Source organism: Engystomops pustulosus, chromosome 4 (genome assembly GCF_040894005.1).
Source record: "Engystomops pustulosus chromosome 4, aEngPut4.maternal, whole genome shotgun sequence".
In the NCBI taxonomy this organism is placed as follows: Eukaryota; Metazoa; Chordata; class Amphibia; order Anura; family Leptodactylidae; genus Engystomops; species Engystomops pustulosus.
The window spans coordinates 205647267-205672749 of NC_092414.1; the positions used below are offsets into that span (position 1 = coordinate 205647267).

Below are 25483 nucleotides of genomic sequence, written 5' to 3' on the forward strand. Positions count from 1 at the left end.
ATACACTTTAAATGAATGCAAAACGGAAGTTAGATATAGATGAGATTGAAACATAGATACGAGATACATGGATACATAGGAAAGAGATAGATATAATATAGTTACCGTAGTTAAACAGATATAACATAGATAGATAAACAATAGATATGTGACAGATGGAAGATAGATAATAGATACTGTACACAGATAGAAGAGGTATTTAGATAAATGAAAGCGATAGATAGAGAGCAAAGATAGAAATGTAGATATTGTTGGGGGGTGGTTAAGCCTTATACAATCTGTAGATACCGTAAGATAACACGTGGACAGAATGTGCGGACTTACCCGTGTCACGACACACACACAACAGGCAGTGATTACGTGATCCTCGTTTCTCTCAGGGGTGGGGGTTAAAAGTCATCTCCAATAAATCGGGTGGGTGGGGTGTCTTCTATAACAAATTTATGGGGGTCTAGCTGCATATGTGTTCATGGTGTATGTAAGTATACAATCCACTTTGCAACTGGAAAGGTGGAGTTAGTCTACAGTAAGGGGAGGGAAGGTTAGGGGAGACCAGCACACGGGGAGGGGGGTTTCCTTCTCTCCTTGGTCAGAGGAAGTCTGGGTCTATAGATAAGAGACAGGGGTCCGGTCTGTCCAGACTGATAAGAACAATCCTTCAAATCCCTACCTTCATTCCATAACAACTAGGAAATTTCATACATTACTGTTATTTGCACAGATAATTATTGAGATTTTTCTCGTACGCCTCCAAAGCTTCATGGTCCACATCACTGACCAAAAGTGAAGCCAAAGCTTATGGTCTAAGGAGATCTGTACACAGTCAGATATTACAGCGGCCCTGTGCATTATGTTATAAGGGGGAGCTCCGCTTAGGACTATCCCCGCTAGTTATAGGAGTTCCTAAACAATGAGCTGACCTCAATCTGTCTTCATACTGAAGGGGTCCGTGACCGCAACAGATTGTTTTGGAATTTGTTATATTTATTTTAAACATTTTGAATGCATTTACTGTGTGGGTAAAATTATGTAATGAAATGTTTTAGTGCTAGACATTATACACTTAGCAATAGGAAATATGTCTAGATTTTTGGATATTTGAAAATCTTAAAAACAGAAATTTTTTTGGTGTTTTTTTTTTTTTATATTCTTCTTTGCACTAGGATACTCCACCACTAGGGGGCTCCTTTATCAGACTATTATACTGAAATGCCTATGCTTAGTTTTTTTTATTATACCTGTTGTAAAGTTGTGACGATCCTTTGCATGTCTCCACTGGTTCTATTTGAAGTACAAGATGCCAATGCTACCCATCACAAGTGTGTTGCAAGGAGCCAATGGGAATGGGTTCAGACAGGGCTTTTTTACACAAATATTTTCTGTGCAGCACATCTCCACACTGCATCCCTAAAAATATCACAATCACGTACAGTATAGTGGAGCTCATTTACCAAGGGTTGCGCTGCTTACTTTCGTCTGACTGTGCGCCTTTTTTCGGGGATTACACGGCTTGCACAGGTATTTAAGAAGTGTCTGTATTTGGATTTTGGCGCACACGATCGGATTTTGGTGCAGCTGCGCTGGCTTCCATGCGACACAAATTAGGGGGCGTGCCGTCAGACGATCTGACTCATTCGGATTGAGCGCGGGATTTAACTTTCAAATTGTGTCGCATCCAATGCACTTACATGCACCGGGAAGAAGAAGGTGAACTCCAGGGACCTGAGCGGGGAAGCGACACATGCAGGATATCAGACGCACGATCTTAGTGAATCGCGGCACAGTGCATTATACACGGACAATGCACTTTCTGTGAACTCCTCTGGACGGGTGAGTAAACGTGTCCCAGTGTCTCCTGGATGTTACACACTGTGCACCAAAATTATATTAAAAATATTTTGAAACATGGACTGTATAGTGACTGTATTTTACTGACCGAAAACTTCTCATAGACAGGACTCCAAGCATGGAGTTATAAATGATGCAAGGAGTCACCTTCTTACAAAAAATACAATTATCCAACACACAGACAAACTCATTAAATGCTGACTTTGTTGCACACCACAGAATGTAAGAAGTTAAACACCATTGCACACATACAGGCTGCAATTCCACATCGATACAAGCGAATCATCTACAATATCTAGAGTTATCAATGACAACCAACATGTTCATATGAAAAAAACAACACTGCATTATATTTGAAAAATCAATAAAAGTTATAAAACAAATCCTAGATTGCTGCCTCGGATTTTGTTAATATGTTTCTCCAATCCGCATAATGGGGGACATTAATCATAGTCTGTTAGACTGTTTTGAGCGTCTTTTAGCGCAAAAATCTGGCGCATCTCGTTAATTAGGCGCATTTATGGTTTTGAGTCCCTGCGCCTTATCTGACATAGTGAGTGCGTCCTATACAGATGTTTGCACGGGATCTATCACAAAAGTGCGCCTAAAAAGGCACAAAATAGCCGCAGAAAATGCACATACTCTGAGCAGCTGCACTTCCAAAAAACTTCCCTTTTCATTACTAAAAACATAAATTTTAGGTTCCCAAATGAAGAATTCCCTCCATGCAACATGGAAAATACTTCGGAGCAGTTTTATAATGTAAAATGTCTCCAGTAACGACTTCATCATTGTCTATGGGATCATCTCTGGGAGTGATTATTGTCTTATTGTACAGATCTGAGAATATTATCAGTCTCCATTTACTGTAAATTATAATAAAAAAGGAAAAGACTCATTGGAGCAAGAATTTTTTTTTTTTTTTTTTTACATCTCTGTAACTTTTAGTCCCTGCAGTTTCATCACAATGATAGTTTTTGAGCAGAGATGACGCCCTGAACGTTCTGTCACATTTTCTCAGTCTCCTTTCATTATTGCTCACAAATGAGATCTAACAATTGCGCCAAATTTGGCGCAAATTTAGGCGCAGATGAATCGGACATGCGACAATTTCAAAGTGCATTTACTAAGCCAGAACCAGATCCATCATAGATCAGGAGCCAAAAAGAAGGTCAAACCAGGCGCAAAAATAGGCGAACCTGAGACCCCCTGTGATTAATGTCCCCCAATATTCTGCATAATTAACCATATAAAACCTAACTGGTCTAGTGCCCAAAGTGGACCTCATGGTAAGAATCTGCTACAAATAATTACTCTTAAATATAAGGTAAGTCTGTAGAGTGGCCTCGTCATGTCACAGATCAGTGTTGTAAGTGTTAAGAGCAGCATATGTGTAACTAATACGTATGAGATGGTTAATGTGGCTGAGCCCCTCTCTCTTGTAAGGATAGCCAAATGGGGTCATTAGACTTCAGCACGTAACACCCCCTCTCCTCGTACCTCTCACAGATCCCCTGCCGGTAGGACGTGATGCCACTGCACCAAGACCAATACTGACTGGTGCATGAAACAAATATCTTGAACGTCCTAGCTTGGTAACCCTTTAGAGGCAGGACACGAATATAGAGGTGTCAGTCAACAGAGCAGAACTACTTCCAGACACATATAAACAGCATCTTGGATAAAATTCATACATACGGTATATAGTCGTGAGAAGACAATTTCACCATTTTTTGTATTTTATGTATGAGGTCGTAGTCAAACAATATATTCTGCTTAGAAGGTCTTAAAATTAGTAACCACAACCTCGGATGAAGAACACCACAAGAGATTCCAGTGGTTATTCATTTAATAAAAACTAGGAGCAAAAGACAGAAATGTGTGATAAATTAAGTGCATCTTTACTCACGGCTGCCATTAGGAGTTTCAGGTCCCATATAGGAAAAGTAAAAAGTATAACTATAACCTTTTTGGTGAAAAGGCAGACCCCCCCCCCGGACCATACAGTGTTCATTAAGTTTATATTTTATGTTACACTAAATTAACGAGGAAAATGAGCCCCCACAATTATAATAACTAATGACATCCTTCATCCTGGAGACAGCAGCCCACATTCAGAAGGTAGATTTCTCTAACTGACACTCAATAATTGACAATGTACATAGTGAGAGTGGACTCCTATACTAGAAAGCTAGACAGTGACCACAGGAAGGATCAGACAAAGGCACCTAGTAACTTATAATTGATGATCTGCTATTTCGGGTCCAGATCTTCGCGGTGGCTTCTCATAAATAAGCGCTGCTGAATTTGCCTTCAGATGTCTTCAGCTCCCTGGAGCACATCTCCACACTGCATCCCTAAAAATATCAAAGTCACTTAGTTTCCCCTGAATAACAACTATATTGTAAATGCCCTCACAAATGACTTCGCTGTGCACCCGCATATCAGAAATGCCCCTCACACCACAATATACCCCCAAAATAAATTTTATAGCAGGCTCTAAAAAAATAGTAGAATCTGTACCCAATAAATTAAGAATTGATACAGATTTCCTTTAATACATTATACTATATAGAGATCTAGAAAGTATAATATATAAAGTAAAAGTACTTCATTATAATGGCAAAGGTCACTATGTATAAATTATTCATTATTTGAGGCCATATTTACATAATACTTTATTATGATGGCAATATATAGTATGGATGGTCGCTAAGAGTAGTAGAGGTCAAACACACAGAATAGCAAACAAAATAGCAATGGCACTAGATGGCAAAGAAGACTGAACAACCAGCAAAGTCTGATGGGAAAAGGCAGGTATATAAGGCAGTGCCCGGACATGCCTCCAGCCACAGCTGTCAATCAGGCAAGTAACCCTTTGTTGGACAGGACTGAACTGTAAATTGCAGGGTGTGGTTCAATCAATCCAAACACAGAAACCTAATAATCTTATCACTCCTTGGAGCTTAGTGTGTGTTTCAGGAACTTATATATATATATATATATATATATATATATATATATATAAAACCACTCCTATTTGCTCTTGCAGTACGTGTTTTCTGCTGTGTGTGATCCTTGCTTTGTTATTGCTTTATAAGTAAATTCCTCCTCTCTTCCTTCTCAATTGTGTCCCTCCCTCAGCCTCTCCCTCGATCCCCCCCATAATTGTGTCATCTCACCTCTGCAAGCCGTCCTTGTGCAGTGAGCTGTAACTTTCTGTCATGGGCAATGAGAAGTGAAAACGGAGCGAACCATTTTTACTGCTCACTGCATTGGCAGGTAGTGAGCATTATGTAAACTCTGTAGTCGCATGCACAGTACTCTCTATACAAACTGCCACCTGAGGCCAAAGTCTCATTTTTGCTACTGGCAGATGCAGATGGTGCCTCCTAATAAATATTAATCTATATTTTCCATAATTGAATTATATTATGTAGGGACCCTCCCAATAATGATTTACAACAATATGAAGACCTCTTGATAAAATTGTAACATATATTGTCCACATAATGAATATTTCTATAAATAGGGACAACACATAAAAAGATATGATAAAATATGATATTTTAATTTTATTATGAGGCTACTATTTATCATAATTTATAATGGGGACTCTATTTATATATTATCTATACATAGGGGGACATGTATCACTTCTATTGCTTTCTTCTTTTTTTTGTGAGACTTTTCTTAGTTTGAGACTTTTTAGGTGCAGAATCAGGCAATGTTCCAAAGTTATCTGCTATCTGTGATTTAATCCAATGGCCATATTTATCTTTGTAGCCCAGATGTTTGCTCAACTTGTGAGACTTTTGGGCTCTGAAATTGTCCCATTCTTGCACCTAATAAGTCCCAAAACAGAGAATGCTAGACCCAGATTTACTTTCACAGCTACTTTTTGGGACTAAAAAGTCCCACACCACAAAAAGTCGCAAAAGTGAGACTAAAGATACAACTCATCACGTGTATCATAAAGGGGAAAACTTAAAATACATTGCAAAGATTAAGTAGCCAACTTCAGGAAACTTGAAAAAGTGGCAGCCAAAAAAACTATGATACATGTGCCTCGTAGTGTCCCAATAAGTAATAAAATATATATATATGTATATATTGCCTTAAAAAAACAGGGTCCCTCATAATAAATTACAATATTATATTATTGTATTATGTGTTAGAGGCACTTGGGAAATATGAAATCTACACTGTGTCCCCAAAATAAATTATTTTATAATTAGAGATAAGTGGACCCAAAGTTTCCGTTCCCGTTTGGGACACAAGTGCGTCCAACACTGATATATTCTTGGTGTTTGATCCATAAATAATATAAAATATGGAAATCTAAACTAGGAAAGAATTTTAAAGAATGATCTTAAAGTCTTGTAAAGAAGCCAAGTTTTTGGTCTTTGGTGATGTCTTGTCTGCAGGCGGAGGAGGGGGGGGGGAGGGCTGTTACTGTGTTGATACGGGAAGCAACGTGACAACACAGACACAAGAGGAAATTAGCTATTGAGGCTCATACTTAGGCGTAAGCTATGATAGTATAATCTGAGGATGCGGTATGTAATACAAACATGGGAGTCACATTCATTGTGCTGTGTACAGTCCTTGCTGCCTACTTCTATATAACACCATATACTAACGGCTATGGTAGATAAAAAGTGTTCAGGTCATTCTGCGGCTTTGGGCCAAGAACAATGAATAGAGAAAACTTTATAGATGTACAATATAACCAGTTACTGGACATGTACAGTCAACTGCACAAGGGTCCAGGTGGTGGATCTGGTCCAATCTGCCCCCAAGACTTTTTCATGCATGCTTCTTACTAGTCTCACATCAACCACCATATTCTTATCAACCCTTTAGCTATCCAGAAAGTCATGCTTGATGTTAAGAAGGATGCCAATTACAGCAGACAGAGGGAGGGGGAAGTGCTGAGGGAGCAGGCGTGAGGGTGAGCCAGTGTGACAGCCTGTAGTTAGTTGACCCAGAGCAAGGTCTGGGTCTGATCCTGATAACTGAACATCAGTAGTGATGAGAAGACCCGAACCACAAAGCTTGGGTTGGTACTGTACTTCATTAAAAGTTTTGACCCCAAATAACCCCTTCCCCAGCCGTTAATGCCCCCAATTGAGGCTGGCAAAGGGAGGGATCGAAGAGGCTACTGGGGAGTGAAGTAGCTTTTACTCCTCCTTCCCGGAGAGGCTACTCCACACCACAGTAGCCTCTGCTGAAAACTAGCATATTAGTTAGATAAAGGGGCACATGTGTTATAGTTTTTTGGCTGCCACTTTTTCAAGTTTCCTGAAGTTGGCTACTTAATCATTGCAATGGATCATAAGTTTTCCCCTTTGTGATACATGTGATGAGTTCCCCGTTTAGTCTCACTTTTGTGACCTTTTTATGGTGTGCAACTTTTTGGTCCCAAATAGTAGCTCCCAAAAGTTAGTCTGGGTCTAGAATACTCTGTTTTGGGACTTATTAGGCACAAGAATGAGACAATTTCAGAGCCCAAAGGTCTCACAAGTTGAACAAACATCTGGGCTACAAGGATAAATCCGGCCACTGCATGAAATCCTGGAGGCAGATCACTTTGCTACGCTGCCTGATTCTGCACCTAAAAATGCTCAAACTGCAAAAAAGTCTCACAAAAAGTTGCACAAACAGAAAGAAAAAGAAAGCAATAGGAGTGATGTCTCTCAAAGTGTAGTATATCTATAATAGGTAAAGAGAGATTATGGTTAGAAGGTTACAATCTGCCTTAACAGGTAGATTCCTGATTGTAGGTTTCCTTTAAATGCACAGAATTTAAAGAAATCTTGGAATATCCCTAAAAGGAATCTGCACAGAATTCTGCTCTTATTTCCAGGACCTCACATTTTTGGAGATTCTTGTATCTCTTTGCTGTTCTAGAATCTGCTTGTCTAGGAATCCTTATGTGATCTGGAATGCACCTTATTCCGCTCCGTGGTGTCACTGCTTCCTACACAAATCCTTTGCATTCTTTCCCCGAATTCTTCCATCTTGTCCTTAGATTGGGGTCACATGTTTGATCCTGAGTTTTTTTTTTTATTCTTTGGGCCACTGATTCCACCAAGAGGAAAAGGGTAATGGAAACCTCTTCCTACATTTCAGCTTTTTCCCACTTTACTGTAAAACAACAAGTGTGTATAATGGGTAAAGCCACTGCGGGTGCTCGTCCTTACACTGACCCTCCTCGTCTATCTCCACTTGTCTTGTAGTCCCTCTCTGATTTTCTTTTCCACTCTGCTGGGTAACTGCTATTCCTGCACGGATCCTAAAATGTCACGGACTGATCTCTCCACGCCACCTGCCCAGTTCTATGCTTCCTGTTTGCAGCATGCAGGAAGACATGGAGGAAACAGATGCAGCAGCTTTCACTAATATTACTGGGGCCAGGTGCATCCTATGAGTAAAAGGAAGGCAGAGAGGGACACATATACAGGAGTGTACCCCATACTCTCTTGTATGGGGGACCTCTGCTCCATATGGAGGACTGATTCTTGTTGAAGACACATAGGGGGTCATTTACTAAGGGCCCGATTAGTGTTTTCCCGACATGTTACCCGAATATTTCCGATTTCCGCTGATTTTCCCTGAATTGCCCCGGGATTTTGGCGCACGCCATCGGCGCCGGCATTCGGAAAAACCGTCGCATTTTTTTAAAAAAATGTGTTGTGAAAATTGCACTTACCTTCACTAGGAATAGGCCGGTGAATTTCAGGGCATTCCAGTGGACTTCAGTGCAGCAGCGCCACCTGGTGGACAGCGGAGGAACTGCCTTAATGAATCCCGGCCGGACCCGAATCCACCGCACAGAACGGGCCACTGGATCGCGAATGGACCAAGTAAGTAAATCTGCCCCAGAGTGGTGTATATATGTATGTCATTTGTAAGGCAGTACTTGACACAATGACACCCAGCAGTCTTTTGTCACTCATCAGTATAGAGCAGGGTTACTGGATAAATACCGGGAATAGTGGAGAGTCATAGTGGGGGTATACTATAAAGTTATAGCAGAGTGCTGATTTTGTCTCTGAACATCTCTCCTTTTTAATCTGCTTTTCTCTCTGCTAAATTCCATCTTGCTAACAGCAGGACATCCAATCACTAGTGTGTTAGATTACATAGGAGTCTATGCAGAGAAGAGGGGGAGCAGTGAGTCACAGCCCAAACATCTGCATATTGGGATGCATAGGGAGTCTTGAGCTGTCCTGGCTGGAACAACTGGTAGTAGCCAAAATTTTATATCATGTGCAGAAAACTATTGCTAGGCATTGGTTGGACGCAGAGCCATAAGGCATAAGGGAAGTGCAAAGATTTCTGAATATCACGGTTAGGATGGAGCTGTAAGTATCTATTTAAAGGAAGTCGGTGCAAAAGTTTGAAAAGCAATGAAGCAAATGGATCGAATGTCTGGGAATGGCATCAGCGGAGGTACTACGTGACTGGATGAGACTGCGTCCGGGAGGACTGCTGGGCATATCAGATGGATGTTGAGTAAGATTTGATTACGAGAATGCAGAGAGGGCATTGGGCAGGAGAGGGACAGGTGGGCCGCAAAGAGAAGGGTGGAAAGGCGGTTGTTTATATTATATATTATATGGGGAATTCAGAAAATGGATTCATATCTATGATTTTTTGTACATGAAAGGCTTCGTATCCACTGTTGCAATGGTCTCTTAAATTGATAAGTCACTATCAATAAACTGCACGAAGAAGCATTCTCCATCCTCTCTATATTGTGCCCCCTGTCCTCCATACCCTTCATATTGTGACCCCTGTCCTCCATACCTTTCATATTGTGACCCCTGTCCTCCATACCCTTCATATTGGGACCCCTGTCCTCCATACCCTTTATATTGGGACCCCTGTCCTCCATACACTTCATATTGCACCCCCTGTCCTCCATACCCTTCATATTGTGACCCCTGTCCTCCATACACTTCATATTGGGACCCCTGTCCTCCATATTCCTCATATTCTGCCCCGTGTCATCCATACCCTTCATATTGTGCCCCCTGTCCTCCATACCCTTCATATTGCACCCCCTGTCATCCATACCCTTCATATTGTGCCCCCTGTCCTCCATACCCTTCATATTGTGCCCCCTGTCCTCCATACCATTCATATTGTGCCCCCTGTCCTCCATACCCTTCATATTGCACCCCCTGTCATCCATACCCTTCATATTGTGCCCCCTGTCCTCCATACCCTTCATATTGTGCCCCCTGTCCTCCATACACTTCATATTGCACCCCCTGTCCTCCATACTCTTCATATTGTGCCCCCTGTCCTCCATACACTTCATATTGTGACACCTGTCCTCCATACTCTTCATATTGTGACCCCTGTCCTCCATACACTTCATATTGCGGCCCCTGTTCTCCATACCCTTCATATTGTGACCCCTGTCCTCCATACACTTCATATTGTGACCCCTGTCCTCCATACACTTCATATTGTGACCCATGTCCTCCATACTCTTCATATTATGCCCACTGTTCTCCATACCCTTCATATTGTGACCCCTGTCCTCCATACCCTTCATATTGTGGCCCCTGTCCTCCATACTCTTCATATTGTGGCCCCTGTCTACCTTCTGTTGCTAAGTATTCCCCGGCAGCAGTCCTGCTTCCTCTTCTTCTGCTATGGCTCTGAAGCTGACTCGAGTGGGGGGCTTGGATGGGGCCGATCTAAGAGAGGTGCTACCTCCACACAGATCTGATTAAGAGGAGAAGCGAGACTCTGTTAAGGTAGCAGGAGGCTTATCCCACCATCTGGTCCCAATACCTATGCAGCACATTGGCTCTCCAGCTGTAGTGTGTCAGGATAGGGAGGAGGAGGCGCAACACAGCAGGGCACACCTTGTGGGACAATCACCCAACTGCTCAGGATGGCCGGACTGTCTTGCCGAATCTGGGACAGTTGGGAGCTATGCTCCTCCCCCTTCACTTCACTGGAGCACTATCAGTCTTTCTGGGTCCGAAATACATGATATATTTGCACGACACAACCAATTATTTATTTGTATTGCTTGTGCACAGTAGCTTCTTTCTTATGTACTGACCTATACACACATTGCTATCAATTTGAGACAGACAGTAGGGAAAACAGCTATTAATTCTCAGACCCATCTTCTGGCAGCTCCACTTTATTTCCCTCTTCCTGTTCCTTTACTACTTCCTGTATGCGGGACTTGCAGGAAATATTGTGCTCTCTTTTAATGAACTTGCATTCATTTTGTAGAAATCATGATATTTAGATCTCTTTTCCACTATTTTATGGCTTGGCTTGGGTTAGCTGGATGTCCTGCATCACTTTAAAATTGCTGCAGAGTGTAAATTAAAGTAAAAAATACTTGTCTACTGGGACAAGAATTATGTGCAACTGAAGTAATATCTGCACTGCCATCTTGACTTGGATTGTGCATGTTTGGTCCGCTACTTCCAGGCCTATCATTTGGCCGCATTTGTAATGGTCTGCAGAAGGTCGTACAGTCCTCAAAATGGTTGCAATGAAAACGTCCTCTCATCCTACAAAAAGTAACACCTTACATAGTTCTGTTTGAACCCAGAGTTGGGTTATTACGATTTTAAAAACTTGTAGTTCTTTCTTAATGGACCCAGTAGCACTGAGCAGCCTACTGGGCTCTGTGACCCATGCCATTTAGAAACCCTAATATATCTTTCCTGCAGTGTAAAGTGTATGACTCTATGTATTGATAACCAAGAGTTAATGCTTTTAGTTATGTTAAATGTTTCCTGAGGTTGTGATTGGCTAGCTCCCTGGAACCTTCCAGAGCTAGGTTAAAAGTCTATAAATATCGGCTCAACTCTGGGGTTCAGGGCATTTTGGTTATTCTCTCTGTTCTGTTTGGTTATTCTGTTCTGGGGTTTCTATGTAAACTGATAGATTACTGACATTATGCTGCTGATGCAACAGATTCAATTGACTCGGCTCCCTGGAGATTGATCCAGCCTAGCTTACTACTGGTCCAGGCTGAGGTATTATTGCTGGTTACTGCCGTCCATAAAACTTATTATTTACTACAACTGCCCCAGGGGGAACCTTTATTGTCAAATGTTCCCCCCCCCTCTTCTTGCTTCACCAAGCTGGCCTTGACAGGTGTGGATGAGGCCTACACTAGGACAAGGCTACCATTTTCATCAGTTCCCATTTATATCTGAGATCCTTGGTCTAGACCTGGCTGCTGGCTCACTGTCCCCCTCCCTACTTTGTAGACTTCTATTTAATCTTACACTTCAATGAGCTTCTGTCTATCTTACTTGATATGACACACGGGGGTGCGGGAGAGTCTCTTGAGGCTAAAGTCTGTGGATTCCCTGGACCACCGCGGGAGATGATGGTACCAGCTGCAGCTGGCCACTTGTCTTCACCAGAGCTTGCCGCAAAGCGGGTTGGTCTTACTGCGGCGGGAAGACTAGGCCCGCGTTGACAGCCAAGGCAGGTCCTCGGGATGTCAAGACCTCGGGAAATCAGGACCTCGGGATGGCAGGACCTCGGCATGGCAGGACCTCGGCATGGCAGGACCTCAAGATGGCCACTGGGATACCAGACTGCCACAGGAGTACAGGACTGCCACTGGAACACAGGACCGGCACAGGAACACCACAGGAACACAGGAATGCCACAGGACCACGGGAATACCACAGGAACACACAGGAGGCTTTCACTTCAGTAGAATGACTTGAAGTTCCAGCAGGGGATGCTGGGAGCCGCCAGGATATATAGGAGCCCGGTAGTAGCCAGCGCCAATAAAGAGGGAAGCTGGCCTATTATGTTCCTGGAGAGTCGCCGCGCGTCGCCCTAACAGCGGGAGCGCCCGGCCTAGCCAGGGAGCAGGCCCGCGGCCTGGACGGGACCACGGTGGAGCCACGTGGAGCCGGGAGAGGTGAGTACAGGCGGGGGGAGCAGGGGCACCGCGCAGCACAGGTGCCCCCGCAATCCGAGACATGGATTGCGGGGTCATCCGTGACACTTGAAAGATGTAATTTAGCCGAAATTTCTGAGTGAAAAGCAGATTAGAGCATGGGGAGGATGATAAGTGACAAAGAATGTGTAGAAAGGAGCACTTGCCAATTAGAAATATTACAAGGTTACTATTATACACTTGTACTTATGCTTTTTGCTAATTTTCTTGAAAGTTTGGCTGCAGTGAGTGCGCTCCTGTTAACATGTCACAGCCGAGCCTCTATATAGAGATGCAGGTAGAAGGAGTACAGCACATTGGATATTTTTATAACACAACTTACCTCCTCCCCCAAGAACCTGAAGAGACACCTGATCCCAGACAGCCCCTTTAATGTTAAAATTAACATAAAATGTTAAGAATTCCTAATTTAATGTTCTTTATGTGACATTTTCAACTCCGTTCATGTCTCAATACCTTATCATTGGCGCTAAATTGTAGCGCTATCGGATTATGATTGACAGCGGGGGCAACTGTCCGTTTCCAAGGGCAACCAGCAGAATGTTGATGAAAGTGGAGTTACATTGTAACAATAAAAGCATTCAAAGGAAAAGAAAATATTTTTCCAAACTGATGATTTTTTTTTATATTTGCAAAAGAAATCGGCAACAGATATTGTGAAATATACAAAATGAAACCATTGTGCAAATCTTCATGAATATGTTATTGTTCTTAGTTATTTTCTAGCTATCCAGCAGAGGGAGATAGAGACCACAAATTACTATCTTCTACGGAAAAAAACTCCTTGGTTGCCTATGCAGGCAGTCCCCTACTTTAGAACACCCGACTTACATACGACCCCTAGTTACAAACGGACCTCTGGATTTTGGTAATTTCCTGTATTTTAGTCCCAGGCTACAATAATCAGTTGTAACACTTATTAGAGGTGTCTGCTATGAAGTTTTACTGTTAATCCCCATTCTCATGACAACCCAACAGTTTTAAAATCCAATTGTCACAGAGACCCAAAAAATTTTGGCTGGAGTTATAATTATAAAATATACAGTTCCGACTTACATACAAATTCAACTTAAGAACAAACCTACAGAACCGATCATGTATGTAACCCGGGGACTGCCTGTACCTCCCATAATCTAGTGACGAGTTGTCGTAGACAAGACCACAAAGTCATCACGTCAATGGTGATTTGAATGCATCCACTTACCTCAACATGCATGGCTCACTCACTCACTTTCATGGACCACGAAATCCACCAGCAAGATGAACACAGATATTCACTTCTTCAAAATTGATGAAGTTTTCCTTAAAGTTCTTCAGGATACTGGATAAGTGGGGGAGAATTTATCAGGACTTGTATGACCTGAAATAGTCACAATTCCTTGAGAACCACAAGGCATTGCTATTATTTCCCCATTTCCACCTTTATGCAAAGTGGTAGAGGAGTGTGAAGGGGACATGTCCGGTGGGGCCACCATGGGCTACCACAGCTGCATACATGCTATAGCCTGCGCCCGCCCTGCACAAGGTGGAATTGTACGCCAGTGCTGGAGACATCAAGAGGCCGGAGCGGCAGAAGGGTGGGGCTTACATCACATGATGCGCCAACATATGACAAATGTCTTCCAGTTTTATGTCACTGACACCAAAAGTCAGCATTTCTTCATCAGTCCAAGAACAAAAATGATCTTCTTACATAGCTCCTCAATCATTTACTGACCACTACCAATCACTTAAAAATAGATAAGGTTTCCTTCAATTACAGACTTTAGGGAATGTTCCCTGGGGGGGAAATAAAAGATTAATTCAAATAGTCTTTATATTGACTTGTTTTTTTTGCACATTTTTTAACATTTTTGGTGCCTTTTTGAGAGCACTTGCTGTGTGTGCGTCTGGTGCCGTGTTCCTAATGTATCTTTGATGTTTTCACCCCCTATTTTTTAGAGGTTTTTAGGTGCACCCATGTTCAACATCCATACGTGTCTAAAAAGTCGCAAAAAAAAACAACATGCAAACGTGCACCTCCAAAAACAAACCCCACTTGTCCTTACTTTTCTCAAACTGAGATACTGTACATAACACACAAGTACCGACAGCAGGCAACTTTGAAAAGAGGCAGCAGAAGTACAATGACACATGTGGCCCTACATGTCCTTATCGCAGGCGGGAAGAAGTCTTAGAATAAGTCCTATTTCTTATAAGTGTATCTTAGACAACTTATCAAATTCACTTTTTGGAACATAGGATCTAATTGATCACTTGGCTGGAGACACACCTGGTGCGATGAGAAGCTAATCTGCAGTTATAAAAAACTTCTAGATTGTAGGCAGGGCCGGCTTTAGACAAAGTGGGACCATGGGCAAAACTAAAAGTGGGGCCCAAAAACAAAACTATGTGATGAACAGTTACAATCTCTTTTAAGACAGGGGGCCCTGGCAAATGCCCAGTTTGCCGCCCCCTAAAGCCCGCCCCGATTGCAGGAAAACAGTAAAGGTACATGTGGGAAGCTTATAAAATGCCCCCCACATTGCTAGCTCTATGTGTGGCGGAGTCAGGGTGTGGTAGATCTCTTCTAACAAGAAGGGATTGGTGACAACGTGATTGGTGGTACGTTTTCACAAAACTGCTACTGACTGTAAATCTGAAGTCTGAAGATTTGTAGTTTACGCTGCGCTGTGGGACTCATTCCACAATTTTATCCCTCGCATATCAGATATCAGCCTCACTCTTATCTGTTTGTCCTGAGTTATCAGCTTACAATAGGTCAAACTCCCTGCACACACATAAAGCAGAGACTCCTGAGCAGTGCACATACAACTAATATAACAATGCAAATACAATAGAGCCTGTAATAGACTGCAGCCAGCATGTAAACAACATGGAAAGGAAGGAGCCAGTTTAGAAATAACTTTTCATAAATTTGTAACTTTTTTAGAATTCTCATCTCTTGAGCGAAGTAGAGAATGGTTACAAAGAGCTCTCACACCGGACCACCTGACCAAATCATTGATGTGGGTGGACACTGTGTAGTACTCAACTTCTCCAGCTGTGGCGCTGCAGGGAAATTGGACGCATTTAGTAACGCTTACCCACTGATTGTCGCAGATTAAGAGAGCAGATACAGGTGGCTCTAGAGTTGTATTTACAAACGCAGTGCAAACATCCGCGGTTGGGTCTCGGCCAAATCGCATATGCGTTTCTAGGGAAACACATTTACTATTGGCCGAGTCCGGCCCCTGGGCGTTAGTGCTTTGTTTGTATACGCAGCAGTATCACCAGACTGAGTGAGCGGTGGCAACCTAATGCAGACTACTGCCTAAAGCAAATAAGCCACCCTGGTAAGTAAGAGACAGACCAGTGTTCACACTAGGACACAGAAATTCGTGAAGGCAAAGACACAAATCAGAGTCGAGGAAAGCGGTGACATCCCGGGAGAGACACGACACAGAGGGACAAACAACAGGTACGGACAAACAAGCGGAGTCAGACAGAACCGTGTCAAAACCAAGATGGCAGCAAATGTAAAGAATCAAATCATCAGAGCGAGGTTGAGTAAACGTGGCGGAGGTTGGATACACAGAATAGCAAAGCAATACCAATCAGCAATAAGGAATGCTATAAGAAAACTAGTAGAACCAGCAAAGTGTAAAGGGACTGGAAAGATATATAAAGGAGTTGCTGGACGACACCTCTAGAAGGTGATGAAACAGCCATCCATCACTCTAGCAAAACCAGCAAGGTGTAATGGGTCTGGGAAGGTATATAAAGGAGTTGCTGGACGCCGCCCCCAGAAGTTGATGGAACAGCTTTCCATCACTTTTGCAACCCTTGCTGGACAGGGCTGGACCGCTGTGCTTTTGTCTCCTCCTTCTGCTCTTCGTGGGCCTGTAGTTCCTTCTTATCAACTGTTCTCTACCTAAACTCTGATTCACCACAGTGAATAGGGCATAGACGAGTCCACAAACAGAAGATTTTTTCCCGTTCATACAGGAGGTCTTCAATGTTTTTGACGCTTCGTGGACATTCCTACTAGTATGAGACTAGTAATACAGATAGATATAGAAATACATATGATAACCATACATATTACATATTGCATCCACTAATAATATAATGTTTATGGTGGCACAGTAGGTAAGTGATGACTCCTCCTATGCCAGCTATCTTATATATACCGAATAGCCAGCACTAGATGTGGGAAAGAAAGTTGCATTTGCCAAGAAACTGATGTCTATAGAAATACTTCACCTGAAAATGATTGTTTTCTAGTAGAGACCAGTGAGTGCTACCAGTTTATAGGACTATTCCAGGAATAAGCATAATTCACACTCAAATAGAATCTAACATGTAATATAGAACCGACTCATTTTACATATCTATAATGACAAGATAAGTCGTTATAAATAAAATTTTGTTATAAATAAAATGAGTAGATTTAAGTATGGAATCAGTTTTATGATGAGGACGCCCTACAAGCACACCCTTTAAGCTCCACCCCTTTCTCTTTTCGTATACTTTTGTTTATGGTTCCTTTTGGTTACCGGTTATTGGAGTTCCTGGGAGATGCTGAAGTTACCTTCAAGTAAGGGAAGTTACCCACACTGGCCAGTAGGGAACCTGACCCTTTACAAGTGGTCACCAGCTAAGCACCCATCATTACTTACCTGGATACTAACGTATTCCTCAAATGTTATCACACGAGGCGCAGTCCTCTCTTACTGTCGTTTTTTGTTTTTTTCTTTTCTCAGCACCTGCCTGGGCAGGTCATGTGATCACCACTATGTTTGGCTGTAGTCGGTTGGTTGCAGTGCATCCAGTACGGCCTGTGTTGTGGTGAGACGTCATCTGAGTGAGGCAATGTGCAGTGATGAAGGTTACACACATCATCACTATGGTAATGGAAGCAGAGCATAAGAGGGAGGAGGAGTTACAGACAACTGAGGGATCATGGGAGTTGTAGTTGTAGATGGCGGCCATCTTGGAGATAACTCCGCCTGCTTTAAAAAGACGATAAAAATTTGTGATTAAAAAAAAATCTAACTATTTAAGCTCGGCTTTGTGATTAATGACATTGGCACACATTTATCTAAATCTGTGAAGTGCGCAGGGTGAACCTTATTCATGAATTGTGGCGCTCCCAGCACTACTGCGACAGAGTGCACCAACACTAAGATGTTTATCTTATTGTATGTGTTTTTCTTATTTCAGTTCCTCATACTGATACTGTTACATGACATTTCATACAGAAGTGCTGAGGAAGTGCAGCTCTATGTCACATATGTACAGATCCTGCACTTATAACAACCCCAAACTGCTATCCAAGGGTTCTCTCTGAAAACTTTCCATAGGCTCCTCGAGGCAAAGGTAAGAGATAAAAATAAAGAGTAGCTCCTCATGCGAGAAGTATTAGTGATGACGGGGCCCATTGCGACCAATCAGTGGCTTCAGTGGGCCATAGGGTTGTAACTTGTTCTACATCACGGGGGCCAGCGGTTTTGCAGTGGGTCCCATGAATATAAACTATATATCACAGATAAATTGAATATTGACTTTATCTGTAGTTACATTTTGGAAAGAGATCACATGAACTAATGTCCATATTATTAACTCTCTCCCATCCAAAACAATTAAAGAGCACACTTGCTCTCTGATATCTGTCATATATTGAGTTTTATGGGGATTTTCCTCCTCATTCATTACAATATGCTAAATCACTGGGTTAAAACCAGACAGCCTTGGGTCTTCGGAAGACTGATCAATGCCCCCCGATGACGTCACGTGGTGCGACGATCTTCACCAAGGTGGGCGCTGTGCTAGCACTGATTCACAGGTGTTTCTGGTAAGTATTTGCTGCAATATGCAGGAAAGACTTACCAGCTATGGAGAGAGCTCAGCGTCGGTAAGGGGTTAAAAATTGTAACTAAAAAGCAGATCTTTGGTTATTTCAGTTTTAGGGATTTTATGATGATTTATTCATGTGACCCTATGACTATGAGGCATCTTTGAACTTTACACAGGTTTATCTATTACATTTAGGAGATGTGAAGCAAATTATTTTCTCTTTACGGGACATTTTTTGCCAGTCAATTTCTATCCATTTTTATAAAATGTTTCACTTTGAATCAGAATTGCATGAAAGTGCCTCTCCCTATTTACCCCTTAATGCAATTTTGAAAATAGGGCACATGTCAAAGCTGTAAACATTTCCAGAAATGTCTAGCAAGGAATGGGAAAACATGCTACTTCCAAAAACAGTGCCCCACCAGACCATGGTTGATGCCGGTACTGCAGCTCAGTTATATAGACATGATAGGAGCTCGGCTACAATACTACACACTAGGAGAGGAGATGTTTTTCATTACACATTGTATTCAACCAAAAAACAGCTAGATTGGCGGATTCATTCAATTTCCATGTAATATTCACGGATTTCTTTAGCCTTTTGTTAGTATCTGTAGGACAGTAAATCCCCCCAATTGACCATCACTACATGACATCACTATACAACCCTTTTGTCATTTAAGTAGAGTCAAATGAGTTGTACCAAGTTTGATTGTTATCCCCTCTCCGCGTTATGTCAGATTTCTAGGACCCCCAGCGATCCCAAGATTGTAGGTCCTGTTATCACTAGTTTAATGAAGCAGCAGGTTAAGCAGTGCTCGGCGTTCTCCGATACTTTCATAGACAATGTGGGAGATTATACGCCGGTGCCTCCTCATGTATCTGGCGGCCGGCTGCACTGGATTTCAATTCTACCAGTGACGGTTCAGGCTTGAAGCAGGTGAGCAGCAGCGTCCCATGCCGGCCGTGCCGAACCAGTACATCAGCCTCTCCCTCCATATTTCTTGCATATACCACCTGCTAGTGACCTGCCGGACAGCCCTCCGGTCCCCATACCAAGAAGCATAACACTAGTGTGCCTAGGCCTCAACCGCCAGCCACTCCGGTATTCTGAGCCCCGGCCGCCTCCAGGCCCCAAGAAAAGGCGAGGCGAGGGGGATGTTGCACAAGTAAGGAGGAAAAGGGTCTAAAGTGGAGAATAATCCCAATAATAATAATTCCTTTATTTACATAGCACACAGAAATTACACAGCGCTGCACAGAGCTGGCAAAATCGGTCCCTGTCCCCAATGGGGCTCATCAACCTACCAGTATGTTTTGGAGTGTGGAACCCCTTGAACCCCACATTATGTGTGTAAGGAATATGCCTTTCATGTCCTTCATGGTGTTGGGATTTTGGGATTTCGTGTGCTCCCTGTGCCCATGGGGATCGGCAGCTTCACTTACCTCGACTGTCTCCTAGCGGGGACGTGCACGCCAGGCCATCTAACATTTAAAGGACCAGCGCAACAATGATTGGTGCTGGCTGACCGCCTTCCCAATTAAATCCCCGGCCCCTTCCTGCATCCCCTGCCGGATCTTCGTGCCTTGTACCATAGAGAAAGCTTTCTTGTAAGCTACGTGCCTGTATTGTGATTTCCCGTTGTGACCCCAGTTCTTTTCCTGACTACGCTCCTCTGCTGCCTGCCTTGACCTTTTGCCTTGCTCCTGACTCTGATCCTGTGCTACCTGTCCTGACCTCCTGCCTGTCCTCAACTACGACTCTGTACTTCGCCTTGGCCACCACCACGGACAAAGTCGCGCCTGTGGAGCGACCTGGTGGTATCACGCAACAAGTCCAACCTGCATTACGGCGGCTCTGGTGAAAACTGGATACCACTTAGACTCCGCTCCCAGGTGTCGGCTTATGTCATCATCCGCGGTGGTCCAGTGGGTCTACTACCCCTGATCCTGACACTAAGGATTAATGTGATGCTTACCATTAACCCCTTAACGCTCTGCGCCGAAGCTCTATGGGCAGAAAACCCCCACCGCTAATAACCGCGGTCGGTGCTTGCACCGATCGCGGCTTTTAACCTTTTCATTGCCGCCGGCAAAGCCGCCATCTTTATTACGATCGCCGCGCCCCCGAACGTCATCGGGGGGCGGCGATCGGTTGCCATGGTAGCCTCGAGTCTTCGTTTGACACGAGGCTACATGGCTTCTGGAGATTCGTTGAATGAATGTGCTGCAAAAATGCCATATATTGCAATACAGAAGTATTGCAGTATATGGTAGGAGCGATCTGACCATCTAGGGTTAATGTATCCTAGATGGTCTAAGAAATAGTGGGAAAAAAAAGAAAAAAAAAGGTTAAAAAATAAAAAAAATGAATAAAATATAAAAAATTCAAATCACCCCCCTTTCCCTAGAACTGATATAAAACATAATAAACAGTAAAAATCACAAACATATTAGGTATCGCCGCGTCCCAAAATGCCCGATCTATCAAAATATAAAAACGGTTACGGGCGGCGGTGACCTCCGAGACGAGAAATGGTGCCCAAATGTCCGAAATGCGACTTTTACACCTTTTTACATCACATAAAAAATGAAATAAAAAATTATCAAAATGTCGCACAGACCTCAGAACGGTAGCAATGAAAACGTCGGCTCATTTCTCAAAAAATGACCCTTCACACATCTCTGTGCGCCAAAGTATGAAAAAGTTATTAGCGTCAGAAGATGGCAAAATTTTTTTTCTTTTTTGTACACATTCGTTTAATTTTTGAAAATGTATTAAAACACAATAAAACCTATATAAATTTGTTATCACCGCGATCGCACCGAACCAAAGAATAAAGCTGAGGTGTTGTTTAGAGTGCACAGTCAAAGTCGAAAAAACTGAGCCCACGTGCGTTTTTTTTTTCAATTTTTCCACATTTGGAATTTTTTTTCAGCTTCGCAGTACACGGCATGTTAAAATAAATAACATTACGGGAAAGTAAAATTTGTTACGCACAAAATAAGCCCTCACACAGGTCTGTACACGTAAAAATGAAGAAGTTATGGATTTCTGAAGTTGGAGAGCGAGAAATGAGCGGAAAAACCCTGCGTCCTTAAGGGGTTAAGCATAGCAAAATATAAAGCAATATTCAAAAAGAAAAATTGGATTTGTGAACTTATGAAGCCCCGTCCTTCCTCTTCTTCTTATCTGTATTATTTAGTGTTCACAAATAATGAGCAACGCACACGTTATGTCATCCTGACCTCTTACCTATGAGAGGTAATAATTAGTCACGTTACAGGCAATTGTTCTCCTTGTAACTTCTGCACAGTTCATTGAGTTTGTTAGCTGACAATAAGAAGACAATAGCTGAAACCAGGCCCCAGATGTTAACACATTAAACTACCAGTCCTACCTGTCATGTGACAATGAGCAGAGAAGAGTCAAGTTTAGAGGCTGCAGAAGGAATTTCACTTCCGACGCCGGTATCTTCGGCTTTATAGCGCCTAAAAGTATGGGGGGAATTTAACAATGTGGCTCAGGCACAACTGCGTTAATAAATTCCCCCTGTGTGTCATATTAAAGATATTAAATAAATAGCTGGATAAAGATTTAGTTCCACCCTATTTATTTACCTGCCTGGATCTTAGGTTTTGTTGCTCACACAGCCACAAGATATGAAAAATGAGATTCTTATTTTTAATATGACACCAAACACGTTTCTCGGAACTAAAGAACCAAAGATAGGGGGGTCTGAAGTGGTGCTTCCCCTGAAGCCTCTAAACTTGACTCCTCTCAGGCAAGATGACTCTTCTGTGCTCATTGTCACATGACTTCGGAAAGAGATTTTTAATAGATCAATGAGTGAGATTTCACAGAAAATAGGGAATTCTAGAAAGGAAATTTCCTACGCTACCCGAGGGCTCTGCTAGTTTAGTGGGGTAAAATTTGGTGAGCCCCTTTAAAGAGCACAAGTTATCTGCACCCCGCAGAGGCACATTTTCATCAGAAAGCCTATCGATCCTCAAGAAAGAAGATAATGGGTTGTTCAACAGATTTCTTTAAATCCGGAACCCGATCATCGGCCTGTGAATCAAGGATCGTGCGCTCCTCGGACCAAAGTGCATCGAGGAAGAAGAGACTCTATATCACCATAATGTACGGAGTCCCTACCTATGCTCCATGGTCGGTCTGTGAAGTATGACTAACCTGTGGTGCTGGATTTATGGACCGACAACGATCAAGTGTCCAACCAACCCAAATGGGACTGAATGTGCCCAATATCTGCAGTCCGGCAGCAATCCACAATCCATACTGTCGATTTTCACCACAGAAAGGGGGACATCAAAAGTGGGAACGCATGGGTTTGGGCATAGGCCTGTCAGCGACGCATTCGACCACACCCAAAGGGGAGTTAAATTGCTCTTATAAAATTTCCAACAACCTCAAGGGATGAAAAATATAATATAAAAGTACAAGGTACAGAAAGTATAATGTGAAGTTTGTGCATCTCCTTCTCATTGTCTCTTCCCTAAATACCTAAATATGAAACCCGAAACACTGCGACTCTGCAGGAACCTCCAGCTATTTGGAGCTGTCAGGGCCACAAATGGTGGAGGGGGAGGAGAGGATCCGCTGCATAAGGTCAGCATTTTCTTGCCTTTTTAGTTACAGGGCTCTAGAGAACTGTACAGTGGAAATCCAAGCACATGCGGCCTCCATATGTTCTCCTGTTTATTTTTGTTTTCAGGGCTGAAAGTTTCAAAAGGGATGAAGTTGTAAATTTGGATTTTCCTACAAACTCACAACCGATTTGCAGCAGCCGACCGTCCTGTTTGGCCTCATGGCGCTTTCACACGATGCATTGCGTCCCATTTTTGATCCGTTTTTTGACGCATTCCAAAGGCTTCAGTCTTCACTGCATTTGCTAAAACACAATGTAACCTCAGCATGTGATCCGGGCTGAAGCCTTTGTAATGCATCAAAAACGCATCAGAAAACGTGACACAACGCATCATGTGAGTGCACCCTCAGTCTTATAGGGTGCGTTACACGCTGCGCATACAAGTGCAGGGGGCTGTGCCTTGGCCCCAGCGTTTCCAGTGAAATGCATGCGATTGTTTACCGATTGTATGTCTTTCACTTCAAATGCAAATGCATTCGGCCCGAGGCACAACCCCATTGCACTAGCCACATGGGGAACCGCCCTATGGCCTACTGATATATGATAACCTGCCGGCGTAGACTGTGGTGTAAGAGTTGTGATAAAACGGACCGGCTCTGACTCCAGAAACATATTATAATTCATAAAACATTGTAAATTTGATATAAATGTCTGTTCTATTTGTGATCTAAGTACAGGGGTTACGTACAAGATTGGTTCTGTAGGTTTGTCGGAACTGAATACTTTATTATTGTAACCCCAGGCAATATTTTTTGGTCTCTATGACAATTGGATTTTAAAAATGTTGGATTGTCGTCAGAACCAGGATTAACAATAAAGCTTCATTACAGACACCCGTGATAACTGTTACAGCTGATCATTGTAGCCTACGACTAAAGTACAATAAATTACCAACATCCAGAGGTCCGTTTGTAACTAGGGGTTGTCTGTAAGTCGGGTGTTCTTAAGTAGGGGACCGCCTGTACTCTGTAATAGGGCAAACTCACAATACTGGAGACCCCATAAAACATAATAATACTGGAGACCCCATAAAACATAATAATACTGGAGACCCCATAAAACATAATAATACTGGAGACCCCATAAAACATAATAATACTGGAATACGAAAAAATTAATAAATCCTCTCCTTTCCTGGCGACACGTTTTTATTCTATTTGGCAACGGAACCCAAACGCAATTGGCCGGGCCATGACCACGAGTTCTGCTGGAGAATATGGCTGACAAATGTGTCATGGGGGTTATTTATCAGTCATTATTTATCAGTCATTTATCTTCAGTCTGGACATTTGTTCCAGTCTTTTTTTGGGTTTTGTACTTGTTTGATTTAACTTTTCTGCCTGATGTATCACCCTCACAAATCCTTCTGAACTTTCACATGTCCACATCTTGATTGTGAATAAACATCAGGCCCAACACGAACACGGAGAAATCCTGGCACGGTGAGCGCTGCCAGACGAGTGGAAAAGTACCAAATTTAGTGCAAAATTAAAATGTGCCAAAAAAGTTGCGAGTATAAGTTGATGTCCAAACCAGGAGTGTAGTAAAAACCACCTATTTTTGGTTTTAAAATCTGCATCTGAAAAACTGATTGTGTGAACGCACCCTTAAGCCGGTGGCACACGTGGCATTTTGAACCCATTTTTAGTCCAAAAGCGCATCTGTTTTTTCAAAAAGCATGCGTTTTTTGAAAACGCATCAATTTTTGATCAGTTTTAATTAAGATAATTGGTAAAAACCTGTCAAAAACTGAAGCATTTTCAAATAACGCAAGCGTTTTTTAACGCATGTGTTTTTTTGCGGACTGCTTAAAAATGGACCTAGCACGGTTTCAAAACGTCCTAAGGGTGAAGACACACGTGGCGTTTTTAGGCCGTTTTTGGGCCGTTTTTAGTTAGTGCGTTTTCAGATTGTTAAAAACACATGCGTTTTTTAGTCCGTTTTTAATTGCGCAAATTCGGAAAACCAGACAAAAATGCATGCGTTTTTAAAAACCGGATGCGTTTTTTAACGCATGCGTTTTCAGATCGTTAAAAACGCATAGGTTAAAAAAAAAAATAAGCGTGGCAAAACTAAAAACGGCCCAAAAACCCACAGGGCGCGTTCACACGTTCCGCTATCGTCACGTCCATAACGCGACGCTAGCGCACAG

General features: G+C 42.6%; 2 protein-coding genes across 5 annotated transcripts in view; one reads left to right on the top strand and one right to left on the bottom strand.

The window, feature by feature from the left end:
- Positions 1 to 484, bottom strand: part of LYL1 (LYL1 basic helix-loop-helix family member) — a 24620-nt gene extending 24136 nt beyond the window's left edge. For all 3 annotated transcript variants that reach the window (XM_072149598.1, XM_072149597.1, XM_072149596.1), the window contains exon 1: positions 325 to 484. The gene's annotated coding sequence lies outside the window, so the exon portion shown is untranslated. The remainder of the gene's footprint in view (positions 1 to 324) is intronic.
- Positions 1 to 25483, top strand: part of ACP5 (acid phosphatase 5, tartrate resistant) — a 56486-nt gene that overhangs the window by 22116 nt on the left and 8887 nt on the right. The window contains exon 1 of one of the 2 annotated variants that reach the window (XM_072149602.1): positions 18042 to 18184. The exons of the other annotated variant lie outside the window; for it this stretch is intronic. The gene's annotated coding sequence lies outside the window, so the exon portion shown is untranslated. Of the gene's footprint in view, positions 1 to 18041; positions 18185 to 25483 lie in introns of those variants that run through there. 2 annotated transcript variants of the gene reach the window in all.